We start from the raw sequence: 18,220 nt of genomic DNA, 5'->3' as shown, positions 1-18,220 counted from the left end.
TTATCTACTAATACAGAGAAGCAAGTTATTATTATATGATAATAAAGATGATATTTATTTCCTAACATGCTAAGTGGAAAAAGCACTGGACTTGGGACTCAGAAGTCCCGGCCCTGAGTTCCAGGTCCCTGATCTCCCAGTTATTTGACCTCAGACTAGTCACTTAGGCTCTGTGGTCCTGTCTTACATGTAAAGCAAGACAGCCAGTCCTCAGAAAGTTGTTGGAAGATTAAAATGAGACCATTTTAAGTAAAACTACTTTGGAAAATACGAAATGTTATATGACTGTAAACATTTCTTTCTAATTCCTAGCTGAGCTATACAAAGTAGAAACTTAAGGCTGATGTGGCACAGCTCGACACAGACAAGCAACACTTGCCAAAAAATCAGTAGAAATAACCACAGAATGCTAGCTGGGGAGAAAAAAACCACACCAATCTTTCTTTGAATTCTGAGTTCATTGTTTAACAATGAGTCTTTTGCTGACTGCACACACAGGCACAAACCAGAGCACCAGCAGCAGAATCAAACTTGCACACAAAGGGCAATCTTGGACTATGCCTTGTACTTCAGCTCCCACAAAATAGTGCTTGGAAGGCTGTGCAAGACTCCACCCGCTTTCACAAATTTTGTGAAAATCAAGCATTAGCCTGTGGAATTCATGAAAAAAACTAAATACTTTCTACTGTCAAATAACTCTGAAATGCCTAGTAACTGGATAAGAAAGATGTAAAAAAAAATTGGTATGAAGGATCCTTTGAGTTCACACACGACAGATCTAAACAATAAGTCTAACAATGAACAAAAGCAAGTGCAGTAATCCACAGAAGATGAAGTGGGGAAAAAAATCTATTGAAATGAATGAAAAATTAAGATGCTGAAAAAGTAGAATGAAGCAATCAGAATTCTTCAAAAGTAGGTATTAAAAAATGCTTTTCAGAAGCAATGAATGAAAAGACTAAAAAATAAAAATAAAACTATGACCAGAGTAAAAACAGTTAAAGACACACAAGCTCTAGCCAACATTCACTGAAAGTACGAAAAAACAAAATCAAGCAAAAGAAAATGAGCAGTTTTTCAAAAGCAATAATGGCACACACAATGGCAATTTTTTCTGATAGTTTAAATGTAAGTTGATGATAACAAAGGACAAACACAGTTGTGCCTCTGCCAGGAAAATTACGCAAGTCAGACAGAAGGAAATCAAGCAGTGTCTGTGAGAGCGAGTTATCTACATGTACTGCAGTTTTCAGGGAAGGAGTAGAGAAAGAAGCAAACACAAGTCACAACATCTCAGAAGTGCCAAGGTCACCCCAACACAGTAGAAAAAAAAAAAATAGAACATTAAGAAATATTGAAATAGAAGCAAGTGACAGAGATCAAAAGTGAAATATATTAGACTCCCCTGATAACCTAGGAGCAAATTCTATCTTCTGACTAGACTACATAAAGATTGGATATATCACTGTTATCCTGTCATGAAAGTACTGTTCTTTTATCCAGTAATAGTATTTTAATGAGGCTCTACAGCATCTCTCTTCATAAAACATTAATTAAAAGATTCTAACAATTAATCAGGTATCTTATTTCACTAAATAGAAAACTGTCTAAAACTTGCAGGATTCCTAGGCTCTTAGGACCACATTTAAACAAGGAGCATGTAATCCTTCACAGAAACAATACATTGACTCACCTGTGGCTGGTGACCAGATTGCTGGATGCTACAGAAAACAATTTTTACTTTTATAGAAGCAACTCTGCCACTCAATTAGCAACTCTTGCTGAGTCCTCAATTTGGACAAAAGCTCTCTAAAGCTTCATAGCTAGAGCTGGAGATTTGTTGCCTTCTTCTCTCAAGAAAGCTGCTACTTAAAATCTAAGTCCCCACTCTAAAGGTGGTGCCCTTCCATTTCACAAAACTACAAGTGGCTTTGGGTTATTCAAATTCCTCATGTCATCTTGAGATTCAGAACTCACGAACACAGTGCCACATTAAGCCTAAGGCACTCCTCTGGGAAAAAAACATCTTTCCTTCTTCTGTAGGGCTCAAAGTACTTCAAACTGATAGTGTATACTGTGTGTGAATTCTCCCAAGGAAGGCAGACCACTCACACATAATGACAAAATGCCAAGCCGCTGTCTTTCCTCACCAGAGTATTTGTTAGGCAAGGAGCTAAAGGTCAGTCATCTGTACTGTCTCCAATACTCTCCACCAAGCAGCCAGGCCTCTGTAGACCTTCCACCTCTTGGCAGGTGAGCTCTACTCCAACTTCATAAAAAAAATAAATAAATAAATAAACTCTACTAAATATACATATCTATTTCATATATATATATATATACAAAGCAGCCTGTGGAATTCTTGAAAAATTTAAATGCTGTTTACTGTCATCAGATGTGAATTCCTCACCCTTGCTCCTCAATATTCACCCATTTCTTTCCTAATCCTTTTGTCTGTTCCTTCTCCCTCTGGAGACTTAACTTCTATATCTCTGCTCCTCTTCCCATCTCTTCCACCCTCCTACAGGCTCTTGTCCACTTCTATTCTTCAGGGTCTACATTCCAATTACTACTGCCACCTACAAAAACTACCCCAAACTCAGGGCTTAAAACAACAATTTTCTTATGCTCACAGATTCTGTAGGTTAGAAATATAGGCAGAATGTAGTCGGGTGATTCTTCTGCTCCTCACAGGACTGACTGAGATCACTCAATGGTGTTCAGCCGGTAGTGCTCAGTTTGAAAGGCCCAACACAATTTCACTGACACTTCTGATGCCTGGGCTGGGAAAACTCCAAGATAAAAACTGACAACTCCAGCACCTACATGTGGCCTCTTCATGTAGTTTGGCTACCTGACAGCATAGCAACCTCAATGTACACAGACTTCTTATGCAGTGGTGCAGAGCTCCAAGCAAAAGCATTCCTACTAGAGTAAGATGAAAGCCGCATTCCCTTTTATGACCCAGCCTTGAAAGTCATACTGCATAATAAGCATCATATTCTATTGGCCAAAATCATCACAAGCCCACCCAGATTCAAGGGGAATAAAATTACACTTGGCGGAGTGGTAAGATCATGGTATAGAAGAGCATGTGGAATGGGAAATGCTGTTGTGGCCATCTTTGGAAAACACAGTCTGCTACAGTCTCTTACTTCACTTACTACTTCCTTTTCGTCTAAAATCATGCTCTACCTAATTCTTTTTTAAAATGTCTACTCTTAGTGCTGTCTAGAGTAGGCTTAGATAAAGAAAAAAATTGTATGGTAATTCCAGACAGAGATAAAAGAACTAGCAAAACTTAGAGGGTAGAAAGCAAATTATGTGCCCAAGGAATGATGAAGAACAGCAGATAGTGTTGAAAAGTGAGGTTAAGGACAGGCTATCAAGGCAATCTGGTTTAGTAGAAAATGGGGTAAAAAGAATGCTGGAAAGATATGATGGTGCCAAAAAAAAATGGAGGCCATCAAATACTGTGCTTCAAAATTTGGACTGAGTAGGTCCTCAGTAGTGACTGGTGCATAGATGAATGAATTAAAGTACTTCAAAATTTGTGGATTATTTTCTTTCTACAGGAGATGGTCATCCCTGCAATTGCCTGGCACTTGTTTTACCCAAGTGTAGTGAGATAATGTTGTGGAAAACAGAAAAAGGAGAAACAGGAAGACAATAACTAAAATTCTTTTAGCCAGAGAAGAAACAGTTTTGCAATTTGCTCTACACTGAGATGACCAAATTGTCTGATTTCAACATTAAGTAGCATTCATTCCTTAGTCATGACATACTTTAGGCATACTGTCAAGCAACGCATCTTGTGTCTAAATAGCCATTTCATGATTTGCTTATCAGATTCATCCCAAGGACAGAATCAAAAGCTCTGCTAAAATTGGGATAAATTAGATTTATCTTTTGCTTCCAATGTACTATACTCACCATTCTATAATAAGAATAGATCTATTAAGAATTGTTTTTTACAAAGCAAAATTGGTTAGTTCTATACTAGCCCAAATATTGACAAACTACTTTTGTGATTCTTTTTTCTGAGTTCTTTCTAAATATGCAATGTCAACCTGCTAAATCTATATAACCTTCACAATTATCTTTTACTTTGTTTAATGCAGAAACTATGCTGCTGCTTTTCAAATCTTTAGATACTTCCTTATTCCACTGGAAGATTCCCAAAATTACTAAGTGTCCTTCCAATTAAGAATTTCCACATAAGACATCATCTTTTAGTGCCTTTGTATCACTCGTTTAATAAACATTTCCTGATTGTCTACTGTGTGGGTCTTCTGCAACAGACCTTAGAAATCACAGAAGATTCTTGCTCCTAGAGTTTAACAATACATTATTTTAGAGACTAAAGATTTGGTTTGATAGAAATAATCTGGACATCAAATTCTTTCATGTCTCAAATCCAAAAATGTCTTCCTTTGTGCCATCTTTAGCGCACTATCAGGATTTGGGGTGTTTCTATGATGCTGTTGCTTGATACCCATAAATCTGACATAAATGTGGCCTTCAAAAAGCTCACTATTTTTCTATAAAGCAGCACAACTTATCTTTCCTTTCCCTTCATTTATGTTAGGAACCAAAACAAAAGAAACCAAGAGCTACATTAATGATCTTGTGTGTAACTCCACAGAAGATATGGTTTTTGTAAAGATGAAAAGACAACTCAGAAGTATAAAAAGATCTGGGCCATCGTAGATTATTAAGAATACTATTTAAAATAATTCATGCATGAGGTTGTATCCTCTTTATAAACAGGTTCCTCTCTTAGGTAAACTGGGGTAAAGGTAATCACCATTCTACAGGAAAAAAAAAAATCAGGTTGCCAAAATGTGACCTATGAGTCATAAGAAAGGAGGAAAATTGCTCATTTTTCTAAATCTCACAACATAGGCCACACATTATGGAATGAAAAATCCAAAAAACTAAAATGACACTTTTATTTTAACATTAAATAGTCCAAATAAAGTGCTTTATCTCTGTTCATATAGTTTGAAAATCCAATGCAAATATTCAAGTCATATCCAAGGTGAATAGTCTTAGCCGATGCTGATATTAGGAATACATAAATCTCAATGTTAAGGGAATAAAACACAGAGAAGAAATTAGGCCATGTTACCGTCCTTGACAATCAAAGCCTAAAACAAATAAAACTAAAAATTCCCGTGTGACTCTGAAGACAAGCACAACTTCATTTGCAATGGGGAGCAAACTTCCAGAGTGCACATATCTGTGTTATGGGAAAAACAGACAAGATTTACAAATGATACAAAAGATCACTCAAGTTTTTGCCCTAGACCAACAAAACAATCAGAGTAATTTCAAATTGCTACCTAGTAACTTTAGAATTTGCCAAAGTTTGAAGTTTTTTGTTCTTTAAAGGAAGAAAGCAGCAATGAGTAACAATAGTGTGCTTCCTGGCCTTAGGAAGAGTGAGACAGGAGCTCTCCAGCTGCACTTCCTAGCAAAGTATGCCAGCTGCCTTCTGCAAACTGAGATCAAATTGCCAAGAACTTACAGGAGAGCAGTTATGATGGATGACCTAAAATACTGATCTGTTGCAAAGAGGATGTAGTGCAAACCACACAGGAACTGACAGGAAATCAGCCCTTGGGCTGGCAACTACAGATTCAAGAAGGCTAGGAATCCTGGACCTTTGACAGCCAAATTTCATCATCTTCCTTTGTAGGAAGAGTTATACTTCTGAGAGAGCAGTCTGAAAAATCTTGTACAAAGCTTTTTGGTGTCTATTCCTACTTAATAATACTGCCCCCTGCCTGAACCAGTGGTTTCCTCACATGTGTTAAAAGCCCATCGAAAGTCCCAGAGCACTACTTGACCAAAAATCACATGTTTGTTGGCACACACCTTCATTCTCTCAGCCACGAGCCCACTGAATGCCATGAATGATTCACAGGCTGTCATGGTGGTAAGAAGAAAAACTAATATTTGGAGTTCACCAAATAGTGAGTCATACTTCTGGAAGAAAAGAAAGCCTTACAATTGGCAGCCCTTTGGCATGAAATTTTAAAAATTGTTTTTAACATTAATATTAATTCGACGGAAGTTGGCAAAAAGAAATTGATTGAGAAACGTGATATTTGGTTGGCTTATGCCATATAAAAGTCCAGTTCATGCTCTAAGAAAAAGGATGAGTAGGATATCTATTACCTATTTCTAGACTTGCCTTCTGTACTCACTGCTGCCAAGTTACTCATTCTCCCACACAACACTTTCCATACTAATTTTGACCCTTAAGAATCAAAAAGAAGTCTTGCCTTCTTTGCTCCCAAATGCCAAAATGGAATCTTTTAGTATTTCACCTTTATAAAGGGAATGTTTGAAAACAGCCCTCTTTGGCTGTGACATCAGTGAGTTGCTGAGGCCTCCAAGGGCCGGAGGAAGCATTCCCAGTCCCTCACAGTGCTGCTGCACTCCTACGGTGCAATCTGGCAATGGCCAGCGACCAAATCTTTAAAGCTGTTTTATGGTATTTAACATATGGTCATAAATTGCTCAGTGCTCTAAAGAGGGGCTAAATTTGCCACCCCTATTGATGAGACATGTTCTTATTTATTTAAATTTAGTGGCAAGCTGGCATTTCTCCAGATGGAGAGGTTTAGGCATAAGTACAAAGGAAGAACTAACTAGAAATGAGTTGTAACTTTTCTATACACTGAATGCAACCCCACAAACTCAGGCTTCTGTGCCCAAGTTTGTGCACCGCTATCAAACACAGCTTACCAAATAGAAAGACAATAATATGAAAGACTCTAATTTCTAAGAGCCAAGAAGGGATGAAACATAAATTTTATTCAGACTGGATAAGAATTTTTTTTTAATCTCCTTCTCTTTCTCCTCAGGCTAGCTCTATCACCCACCTCTCTTACCTGTCTCTTTATTTCCCTCACAAATTACATGTATCTGGTCTTCATGTGAAATCCCACATCTGCAAAACTCTCTAGAACTTCTTAAATCTTCTGGCATTCACTTTCTTATTTTGCCATATTTTTCATTGTTTATTTTTTAATGGTTTTAATTTTCCATCACTAAAAACATGATCCTACTGAAACATTTTGTTCCCCTCCTTTTACGAGCTAGCCCTGTAGCCAAAAGCAGAAAAAAAAAAAAGATTTTTTTTTTTTTTGGTGAGATCATTAGTAATGATATTAATGTGGATGGTATCAAAAGAGAAGTGTGGGCTCAGTGCGGTGGTTCATGCCTGTAATCCCAGCACTTTGGGAAGCCGAGGAGGGATGATCACTTAAGCCCAGGAATTCGAGATCAGCCAGGGCAACATATAGAGACTCTGTCACTACAAAAAACCCAAAAAGGTCAGGCACGGTGGTTCATGCCTGTAATCCCAGCACTTTGGGAGGCCAAGGCAGGAGGATCACTTGAGCCCAAGAGTCCAAGACTACCCTAGGCAACACAGGTAGACCCTGTCTCTACAAAAAGTAAAAAAATTTGCCAGGCAAGGAGCTCAGGCTACTTGGGAGGCTGGGGTAGGAGGATCTGCTTGAGCCCAGGAGTTCAAGGCTGCAGTAAGCCATTATTGCACCACTGTACTCCAGCCTGGGCAACAGAGCAAGACTCTGTCTCAAAAAATAAAAATAAAAAATTAGCCAGGCATAGTGGCACACACCTGTAGTCCCAGCTACTCTGGAGGATCGCCTGAACTCAGGAGTTTGAGGCTGCAGTGAGCCAAGATTACACCACTGCACTCCAGCCTGAGCAACGCAACAAGACCTTGTTTTAAAAAAAGAGAGAGAGAGAAGTGTGAAGGGTAGAGCCACTACTAGTTTTCTTTTTCATCTGCCAATATAGAACTGGTTAAAGAATCAAAAGTTAATTATCTTGCCTAACTCTGGAATATGAAGAAAGATTTCAATAAATTGGAGGTTTGACAGCAGCCTGGGAACAGTATTAAAAGAATTATTCTATGAAAAATTACACTGTTTATATCAGACATAAGTCTTGCTTTTTAATTTCAATACAAAATTATTTCCCCTGAAGCAGACCTAGTGAAATCAAGGGAGATCAGTGGTCAGATAATGCCACATAAAGCCTGCCATGCATGCCAAACTGGTCTGGAGTGCCTGTAACATTTGGAGCGCCCATAATACATCCCAAAAGGTCTTATGCCAACTTCTGTCTCAAATATCCTAGAAATAAGAACAGTTCAATGCCCTTAGGAGCCAGAATAATAAAGAAAAAGAGTAGTTCAAAACAAACATAAGTACACTGGGGCCTTCTGGATACTTCCACTAAGGACCTAATTTCCTAAACACCCTTCCTTACAAGGCCAGACCAGAATTTTTAAATCTCTGCTTCACCAACTCTGAAAAAGTTGTGTCCTGTCTTTTCTGATATGAAGACAGCATTACCAGTACCATAAACTTGCAAAAAGGGAATCACTCTGAAATACAAAGATAATAGAAATGTAAGCATTTCTTGACACTACGTAGCCTCATCAATCCAGCACACAATAATCCCATTAAATGTAAATGGTCTAAACATCCCAATTAACAGGAAAAGACTGCCAGATCTAAAAAGCAAAATCCAATTATATGCTACTCGAAAACAATCTAAATATAAAGACACAAATAGGTTAAAAATAAAACAATGGAAAATTAAATTCCATGTAAAATTAATTTCAAAGCAAACAACATTTCCAAAGACAAAGAGTGTCAATTCAAGAGGACATAACATTCTTAAATGTTTACAAATTTACTAACAGAGCTCCAAAATAAATGAAGCAAAAACTGACAGAACAGTAAGAACATGTAGACAAATCCACAATTATAGTCTGTGATTTCCATATCCTTCTCCCAATAATTGATAGAAGAATGATGCAGAAACTCAATAAAGATATGGTACACATTTAAACATAAACCCATAATTATAGTCAGAGATTTCAGTATCTCTCTAAACTACAATAGGGCAAGGGATAAAAGACTACAAATAGAGTGCAGTGTATACCGTCTGGTGATGGGTGCACCAAAATCTCACAAATCACCACTAAAGAACTTACTCATGTAAACAAACACCACCTGTTTCCCAAGAACCTATGGAAAAATAAAAAATTTAAAAAATTAAAAACTAAAATAACAAAAAGAAAATTAGTAACAATATATCACATTTGAACAACTCTATTAACCAACTTGACCTAATTGCTATTATAGAACACTCCACCAAAGAAAAATAGAACACACTCTTTCCAGTGTACATTGAACATATACTAAAATAATCTATATCCTGGGCCACAAAACAAATCTCAATACATTTAAAAGGATGTAAGTCATACAAAGTATGTTCTCTGACCACAATAAAATTAAATTCAAATTCAATAAAAGATCCAGAAAATTCTGTAAACCAAATAACATATTTCTAAAGAACTCATAGGTCAAAAAAAAATCTAAGGAAAATTCAAAACATGTGATGAGTGAAAATAAAAACACGACACAGCAAAATTTGTAGGATACAGCTAAAACGCTACTTAGCTGGAAATTTATAGCATTAAGCACCAATATTAGAAAAAAAGAAAGATCTCAAATCAATGACCATGTTAATAAACTAGAAAAAGAAGAGCAAGTGAAAGTAAAAGAAGAAAGAAATATTTAAAATCTGAATGAAAATCAATAAAATAGAAAACAGAAATACAACAGAGAAGATGGATGAAACCAAAAGCTGGTTCTTTCAGAACATGAATAAATGTTTACCACTTTTTTCTTTACCACTAGCCAGACTGGCAAAGAAAACAGGTGCAGAGGAGGAGGAAATGGCCAAGTCAAGAAACACAGAGGTGATATCACTACAAATTTTACACATATTTTTTAAAATAATAAAAAATACTATGAAAAACTTTAAGCCAGTCAATTCAGCAACTTAGATGAAATGGACAAATTCCTTTAAAGACACAAATCAGCAACACTCATTCAAGATGAAGCAGATAATCTGAATAGATCTAAATCTATTAAGCAAATTTAATTTATACTTTAAAACCTTCCCACAAAGAAAACTCCAGGCCCAGATGGTTTCACTGGCAAATTCTACCAAACATTTAAGGAAGAAATAATATGAATTCTTCACAAACCTTTGAAAAAAATGAAGAAAAGGGTTCACTTAGCAACTCATTCTATTCTGACGCCAGCTTTACCATGAGAGAAAAAAAAAACAGTAAAAAGCATTCAAATAAAACTACAAACCAGTATCATTCATGAATATAAATGAAAAACTCTAAAAAAATTTAGCAAATTAAATCCAATAATACAGAGAAAGGACACTACATCATAACAATCAGTTTATCCCAGGAATGTAAGGTAGACTGAATATTCAAAACTCAATGAATGAAAACCACCATATTAATAACATTAAAAACCAAAAACCACATGACCATCTCAATAGATGAAGACAAGTATTTGCCAAAAATCTAACATCCATTGTTGATTTTTTTTTCTGTTGGAGTCATTTCTGCACGAATAACTTTATTAACTGCTAATGAAAATTAGAACTTTTATGGGTTCTTCTGACAAGATATTTTAAAATCTTAAAATGCCTTTTCTTCACTGAAGCCATCTTTATAGTTAGCTATTGCTCTCATGTTACCTGTCATCTTGACTTCAACCAGATATTTTTTGTTCCCAACCCTCAAATTTTAAAAGTTGCTTCAAGTTAAGGAAAGGTCATTTTCCCACAGTTGATTTCTCTGAAAAACATCCATCTCCTGCTGGAAGTCTAAGAGTAAATCTAGAACTTCGGGGCCAACTGGAAATTCATTATGAACACTTGCATTGGTTAATCTTATTTATCTCCACAAGCCAAAAAATGTACAGTCCTGAAAAAGGTGGCCTCTCTGTGCACACATACAATTTTTAAAAAGGCGAGGGCGGCCGGGCGCAGTGGCTCATGCCTGTAATCCCAGCACTTTGGAAGGCCGAGGCGGGCGGATCATGAGGTCAGGATATCAAGACCATCCTGGCTAACACCGTGAAACCCCGTCTCTACTAAAAATACAAAAAACTAGCCGGGCGTGTGGTGGGCGCCTGTAATCCCAGCTGCTTGGGAGGCTGAGGAGGGAGAATGGCGTGAAACCAGGAGGCGGAGCTTGCAGTGAGCTGAGATCGCGCCAGGACACTCCAGCCTGGGCGACAGAGCGAGACTCCGTCTCAAGAAAAAAGAAAAAGAAAAAAAAAAAAAAATAGGCGAGGGCAACAGGAAGGGGACTGAGGCTTGATCACCAAAAAACAGCACAATGAAAACAAACAATATGGAATAATGAGCACCAGAATTCAAATTACCAGATGTTTTAAAGAGATGGGTGCCAGTTTTCAACTCCCTTTTCAACACTACACTACAAAATAACTATTTTTAAAAATAAAAAAGGGTTGAGGGAAAATTTAAAAATTAAAAGAATATCTAAACTGTTGAATGACCCTCTGTTTGTTCCTGATAAACTTAAATCACATCTTCTTCTTCCATCCCCAGTTCTTTCAGAGTACGATTATCAAAAATTATCTGACCTTCGAAGAGAAACTTCAGTGAATTCATTGGATGCCCTGTCTTCGACAATATCATTTTTTTTTCTTGAGATGGAGTCTCGCTCTGTCGCCCAGGCTGGAGCGCAGTAGTGCGATGTCAGCCCAATGCAATCTCCGCCTCCCGGGATCAAGTGATTCTCCTGCCTCAGCCTCCCGAGTAGCTGGGATCACATGCGCCACCACCACACCCGGCTAATTTTTTGTATTTTTAGTAGAGACTGGATGTCACCATGTTGGCCAGCCTGTTCTCAAACTCCTGATCTCAGGTGATCCACCTGTCTCGGCCTCCCAACGTGCTGGGATTACAGGCACGAGCCACCGCGCCCGGGCAACAATATGATTCTTTGAGTCTCTTAAGATGTGCTGTCATTTTCACTGAAGTAAATCTCACCTCTATCCTGTCCAGTGACTTTGAGTTCAATGTACTCGCCTTCCTTCTTATCCCCCAAGTCCTAAGTTGAAGGTTCTGGCTGCTGGTCAGACATGGTGACGACAGAGGTTTTCCCTGAGGGTCTTGGCACAGCAGCAGGCTGGGTTAGGCAGACCCTGGCTCCTGGTTTTACAAATCTGTCTCCCTTCCCCACAGGACAACACTGTGGCTGACCATTCCTGATTTTAAAAAACTAAACAAAACAAAAAATCCCCAACTAACTAGGTATAAAAGGGGACTTCCTCAGTCTGATAAAGGGCATCTCTGAAAAATATATAGCCAACATTATATTAATACTTAATGGTGAAAGACAGAATTATTTTCCCCTAAAATCTGGAACAAGGTAAGAATATCTACTCTTAACACTTTTTTTTTTTTTTTTTTTTTTTTTTTTTGAGGTGGAGTCTAGTTCTGTCATCCAGGCTGGAGTGCAGTGGCGCGATTTCAGCTCACTGCAACCTCCATCTCCTGGGCTCAAGCGATTGTCCTGCCTCAGCCTCCCAAGTAGCTGGGATTACAGGCATGCGCCATCATGCCTGGCCCACCTGGGCCTCCCAAAGTATGGGGATTACAGGTGTGAGCCACCCCGCCGAGTCTTAACACTTTTCTAGCCAACAAAATATTGGAGATTCTCGTCAGTGCACTAAGGCAGGGAAGAAAGAAAAGGCATTCAGATTAGACAGGAAGGACTAAAACTGTCATTCACAGATGGCATAATTTTCTGTGCAGGAAATCTTATGGAGTCTACAGACAAACTTCTGTAACTCATACCTGAGTTTACCAAGGATCTAACATCAATAGACAAAAAAAAAAAAAAAAATCAACTGTATCTCTATATACCAGCAATAAACAATCAGAAATTGAGAATTTAAAAAATACAATTTACAATGGCATCAAAATACATTAAATACTTAACAAACAAAAAGAAGTGCAAAACCTGTACATGGAATACTAATAACATAGAAAACCAAAAAATTGACAAGATGATTCCAAATTTGGTAGAGAAACAAAAAAAACTAACATTTCCAAACCATTTTGGAAAAAAAAGGAATAAAAATTGGAGGATATATACCACCTGATTTCCAAACTTACTATCAAATTATAGCAATCAAAACTGTGGTTTCAATATAAAGTTAGATACATAGACCTACAGGACCGACTAGAAAGTTCAGAAAAATGCCCACACATACGTGGACAATTAATCTTAGATGAGAGTGCAAGGGCAATTTAAAAGAGAAAGGGCATTCTTTTCAACAAATGATACTAGAATATGTGGATGTCCATACTTTTTAAAAACCTATATCATATACAAAAATAAACTCAAAATGGATCACAAACCTAAACATAAAACCTAAAGCTATAAAACATTTAAAAGAAAACATAGTACAAAAATCTTTGTGGCATGGAATTAGGCAGTTTCGTTAAGACAATAAAGACAAGCCATAGTCGGGAGCAAATATTTGCATATCATACCTCTGATAAAAAAAACTTGTAACCTAAATATATGAAGAATTCTCAAAACTCAATGATAAGAAAAGAATTCATTTTTTAAAAAGGCAAAAGGTTTGAACATTTTGCTAAAGATAATTTATCACATATAAAGAAATGAAATGTATAATAGTAGCAGAAAAGGACGGCCAGAGGAGTTGAGTAGGGGACAAAGAAGTATATAATATTGTTAGGTTCTTACATGATAAATGAAGTATTACAGTATTTTTAATGGTAGACTGTGAAAAGTTAAAGATATGTATTCTGAACACTAGAACAGCCATGGGAAAAAAAAAAAAAATCAAACAATGATGTATAGCTCAGAAGCCAAGAGTAGAGACAAAATAAAATCCTAAAATATTAATTAATCCAAGAGAAGGCAGTAAAAGAAACAAAAAACAGATGACATAACAAATACAAACTAAACAGCAAGATCCAGCCATAGTGGTAATCAGATTAAAGATTAAATTACCTAAACACGCCATTTAAAAGGTAGAGATTCTCAAGCATAAACAAAGAGCAGAAAACAATGAAACATACAGGAGAATAATAAAGAAAAATCTATGAAATAAAAAGCCGGTTATTTCAAAAAACAATAAAATTATTAATCTAGTTAGATTCATCAAGGAAAGCAGAGAAAAGACCATGTACCAATGTCAGAAATGAAAGGGGACATGAGTACAGGTCACACAGGTAGTAAAAGAATAACAAGGAAATAGATGAATAATGATATGCCAATAATTTCAACAACTTGGATGAAATGAACAAATTCCTTAAAATTAAAAGACAAGGTTGTAAAAACTCATTTAAGAATAATTTAAAAACCTGTTAGCCCTATATCTGTTAAAGAAATTGCATTTAGTTAAAAACCTTCTCTGTCTCTCTCTCCTCTCCTCTCCTCTCTCCTCTCCTCTCTTTCTCTCTCACTCTCTCACTATAGGTCCAGATGGCTTCATTGGTGAATTCTAACCTTTAAGGAAGAAATAAAATCAATCTTTCACAAACTCAGAAAACAGAGAAGGACTGAATACTTCCCAACTTATTTTATAAACCCAGCATTACTCTGGTGCCAAAACCAAGCAAAGAACTGCAAGTAAAGAAAAGAAATACAGCATCAAATAAAGATGCAAAGTTCTTTAAAAAGACATGAGTGAATCAACTCCAGTAATACATCAGAAGGATAATACATAATAATCAAGTGGAATTAATCTGCAGAATGCAACACTGGTTCAACATTTGAAAATCAGTTTATCATATTAACAGAATAAAAGAACTAAACCAAGTACACAGAGAAAAAACATTTAACACATATTAATATTCTTTTCATAATAAAAACTCTCAGCAAATTAAAATAGATGGGAACTTCCTCAGATTGATAAAAAGGCACCTAGAACTGACAATTACACTTGATGAAAGACTAACTACCTTCTTAAGGCTGGGAATAGGCAAGAAGGTCTGACTTCACCACTTCTACCTGCTACTGGCTATTAGGTATTGTCTATTACACTAGATAGTACAATAAAACAAGAATAAGAAATATAAATTATATAGATTGGAAAGGAAGATACAAAACTGTCTTTTTCACAAGCAAATGTGTTGAAGAAAATACCTAAGAAATCTACAAAAAAATTGTTAGAATTAATAAGTAAATTTAGGGACACAGCAGCAAGGTGCTGCTGTGTCCCTAATATACAAGGTATACAAGGTTAAATATACCAAAATCAATTACATTTCAATGAGTTCAGAAAAAGAAAGTTCAAAAAAAAAAAAAAAACCACACTACTACCAATCAGCATCAGAAAGTATGATATATTTAGAGGTAAATTTAACAAAATCAGATTAAGATATATTCATTGAAAACTACAAAATACTACACACGGCAATTAAAAATGACCTAAATAAATGGAGATGTTAGCATTTTTATCTCTTGGAAGACTCAATGTTAAGATGTTAATTCTCCACAAACTGATATACAGATTCCCAGCAGGATTTCTGTAAACAATTACAAGCTGATTCTAAAACTTCTACGGAAATACAAAGGACTTAGAATATCCAAAACAGCTTTGAAAAAGAAGTTACAGGACTTATACTACCTTATTTAAAGACTTCCTATAAAGCTACAGTAGTCAGGATCGTGTTGTATTCACTTAAGGATAGACATATTAAGTGAATACAACATAAAGTCCAGAAATAGACCCACACTTAAATTGTTAATTAACAAATATATGATCAAAAGTAGATCAAGGCCAGGCACGGTAGCTCATGCCTGTAATCCCAGCTCCTTGGGAGGCCGAGTTGGAAAGATCACTTGAGGCCAGGAGTTCAAGACCAGCCTGGGCAACACAGTCAGATCCCATCTCTACAAAAATAAAATAAAAAATAAAAATTGGTCAGGTATGGTAGTATGCACCTGTAGTGCCAGCTATTTGGGAGGCTGGGGCAGGAGGGGTTGCTTGAGCCCAGGAGGTCAAGGTTGCAGTGAGCTATGATTACTATGATTGTACCACACACTACACTACAGGCTTTTTATTACTGGGTAATAAAGTGAGACCCTGTCTTAAAAAAAAAAAAAGGTAGCTCAAAATGGATCAACAATACCAATGTTGGCAAGAATACAGAAAAACTAATGGATCAACAATACTAAATGTTGGCAAGAATGTAAAAGAACTAGAACCCCATATATTGTTATCAGGAATGTAAAATAGCACAACTACTTTGGAAAACAGTTTCACACTTAAAAGTTAAGCATACACTCAGTTTACAACACAGTAATACTACTCCTAGGGACTTACCCAATAAAAATTAAAACGTATCTCCAGAAAAAGACATGTACAAAAATGTAATGGTAAGTTTATTCATAATAGCCAAAAAAGGAAAAAAAATCCAAATGTCCTTCAGTGGATAAATAAAAAACTGTTGTACAGCCATACGATGTAATGCTATACAGCAATGAAGGAACAAAGTACTGATGTAACATAGATGAATCTCAAAAACATAATGCTGAATGAAAGAGGTCATGTGCCAAAAACTACATAATATATTAGTCCATTTATATAAAATTCTAAACAGACAAAACTGTTTCAGTTTTAGAGAAATGATAAGGCTCAGGGTTAAGAGGATGGTGGTGGAGGGAACTGACTTGTGTGGGGAAGGAAATGTTCTATACTTTTAGGGAATGGAAATGTTCTTTATCTTGACTGTGGTGTGGTTATGTGTTTACAATTGCCAAAACACACAGAACTGTACACTTAAAGTGGGTACATTTTATTATAAGTAAATTATACTACCTCAATAAAGTTGATATTAAAGAGTGGGATATAAATTTTGACCTCAGAGTTATTGTGTTGAAAAATAAAATAATGTATATAAATAAGCCTAACCATAAAATAAATGCCCAATAATTTAGTAATCATATCAGTCATTTTTAATCAACTATAATCAGTACCAAATACAGATTATATATAATACATAGTCAGCTATAATTAAACTGACTTTATAAATTTAAATTAATAATATTAGTTGCTATTCCTAATATATTTTTTCTATCCCATGAATTCCAAGAAAATAAAATATTCTAAAACTCCAAGACAAAGGAATCCTGGATATCTAAGGAGAGAGAATGTCTACTCCAGAAAATTAGCACTCTTTACTTGCCTTTCAATGAGCATTTTGTAGAACATTCACTAAATCAAAGGTGACCTGCCTCCATAATTAGCCTCTAAAAATACCTTAAATGCTAGATAATAACAATCTTTAAGTAAATGAATCTTTTAAAAAGACAAAAATAAAAGTAAAATTATGCCTCTCAGCATGATGCAAAATACTAAGTCCCTAGACAGTGTCCAACTTTTTACTTAGCTCAACTGTTACAAGTCATAGTAAAAATGGTTAACTCCTACTCTCCCTGCAAGCATTCTTGCAGACTAGAAGAGAACTGGTTTAGGGAGCCTCCTAAATAGAGAGCATTTCCAATTGAGTGGCAGGTTTGTGAGCGCAAATGAAAAACCAAATACATCACAAGACAGGCTATTTTATTATTTCCTTGGTTTGTCCTGCTAAAGCCAAAACAGTGTGGCAAAAGCAGAAAGGAAGGAAAGGAAGGCAGGGTATTTGGGAAGTATAATGGGCAAATCAGTCTTGCACAGCAGCTTCTCACTTGGCTTGTTGTTAGCTGAGCTCCAACTGGGAGGCTGGAACGTCAGACTGTGACTGGCTTTGAATGCCAGGCTGAGAGATTCAGTCCACTAAAATACTGAAGGGGAAATGGAAGCAGAAAGATTACTTGGTTAACATTTTCCAAACAGATTATTTTAAATAGTACTAGAAATCTTAAATAAAATAACATTGTCATCCCAACAAAAATGCCAACAGCTATAGTCACAACGGCCAGCTTTTGGACCTAGTGGCCAAGGTTCAAAATGTATGGTACGGGCAAGGTGCAGTGGCTCACGCCTGCAATCCCAACACCTTGGGAGGCCACAGTGGAGGGATAGCTTGAGCCCAGGAGTTCAAGATCACCTGGGCAATGAAGTGAAACCGAAACCCGGTCTCTACAAAAAAATGGTGATGCACACCTATAGTCCCAGCTACTTGGGAGGCTGCAGGTGGAGGATCACCTGAGCCAGTGAGGTCAAAGCTGCAGTGAGCTATGATCATGCCACTGCACTCCAACCTGGGCCACAAAGCAAGACCCTGTCTCAATAAATAAATAAATAAATAAATAAATAAATAAATAAATAAATAAATAAAT

At 36.5% G+C, this 18,220-nt stretch overlaps 1 protein-coding gene and 1 pseudogene across 4 annotated transcripts in view; both read right to left on the bottom strand.

The window, feature by feature from the left end:
- BABAM2 (BRISC and BRCA1 A complex member 2) overlaps positions 1 to 18,220 on the bottom strand; it is a 454,732-nt gene that overhangs the window by 384,690 nt on the left and 51,822 nt on the right. The gene's annotated exons all lie outside the window — the stretch shown is intronic.
- Positions 11,431 to 12,150, bottom strand: LOC111546012 (annotated as a pseudogene).

Source organism: Piliocolobus tephrosceles, chromosome 15, assembly GCF_002776525.5.
Source record: "Piliocolobus tephrosceles isolate RC106 chromosome 15, ASM277652v3, whole genome shotgun sequence".
Classification (NCBI taxonomy): domain Eukaryota; kingdom Metazoa; phylum Chordata; class Mammalia; order Primates; family Cercopithecidae; genus Piliocolobus; species Piliocolobus tephrosceles.
This window is presented reverse-complemented; position numbering and strand designations above follow the sequence as displayed.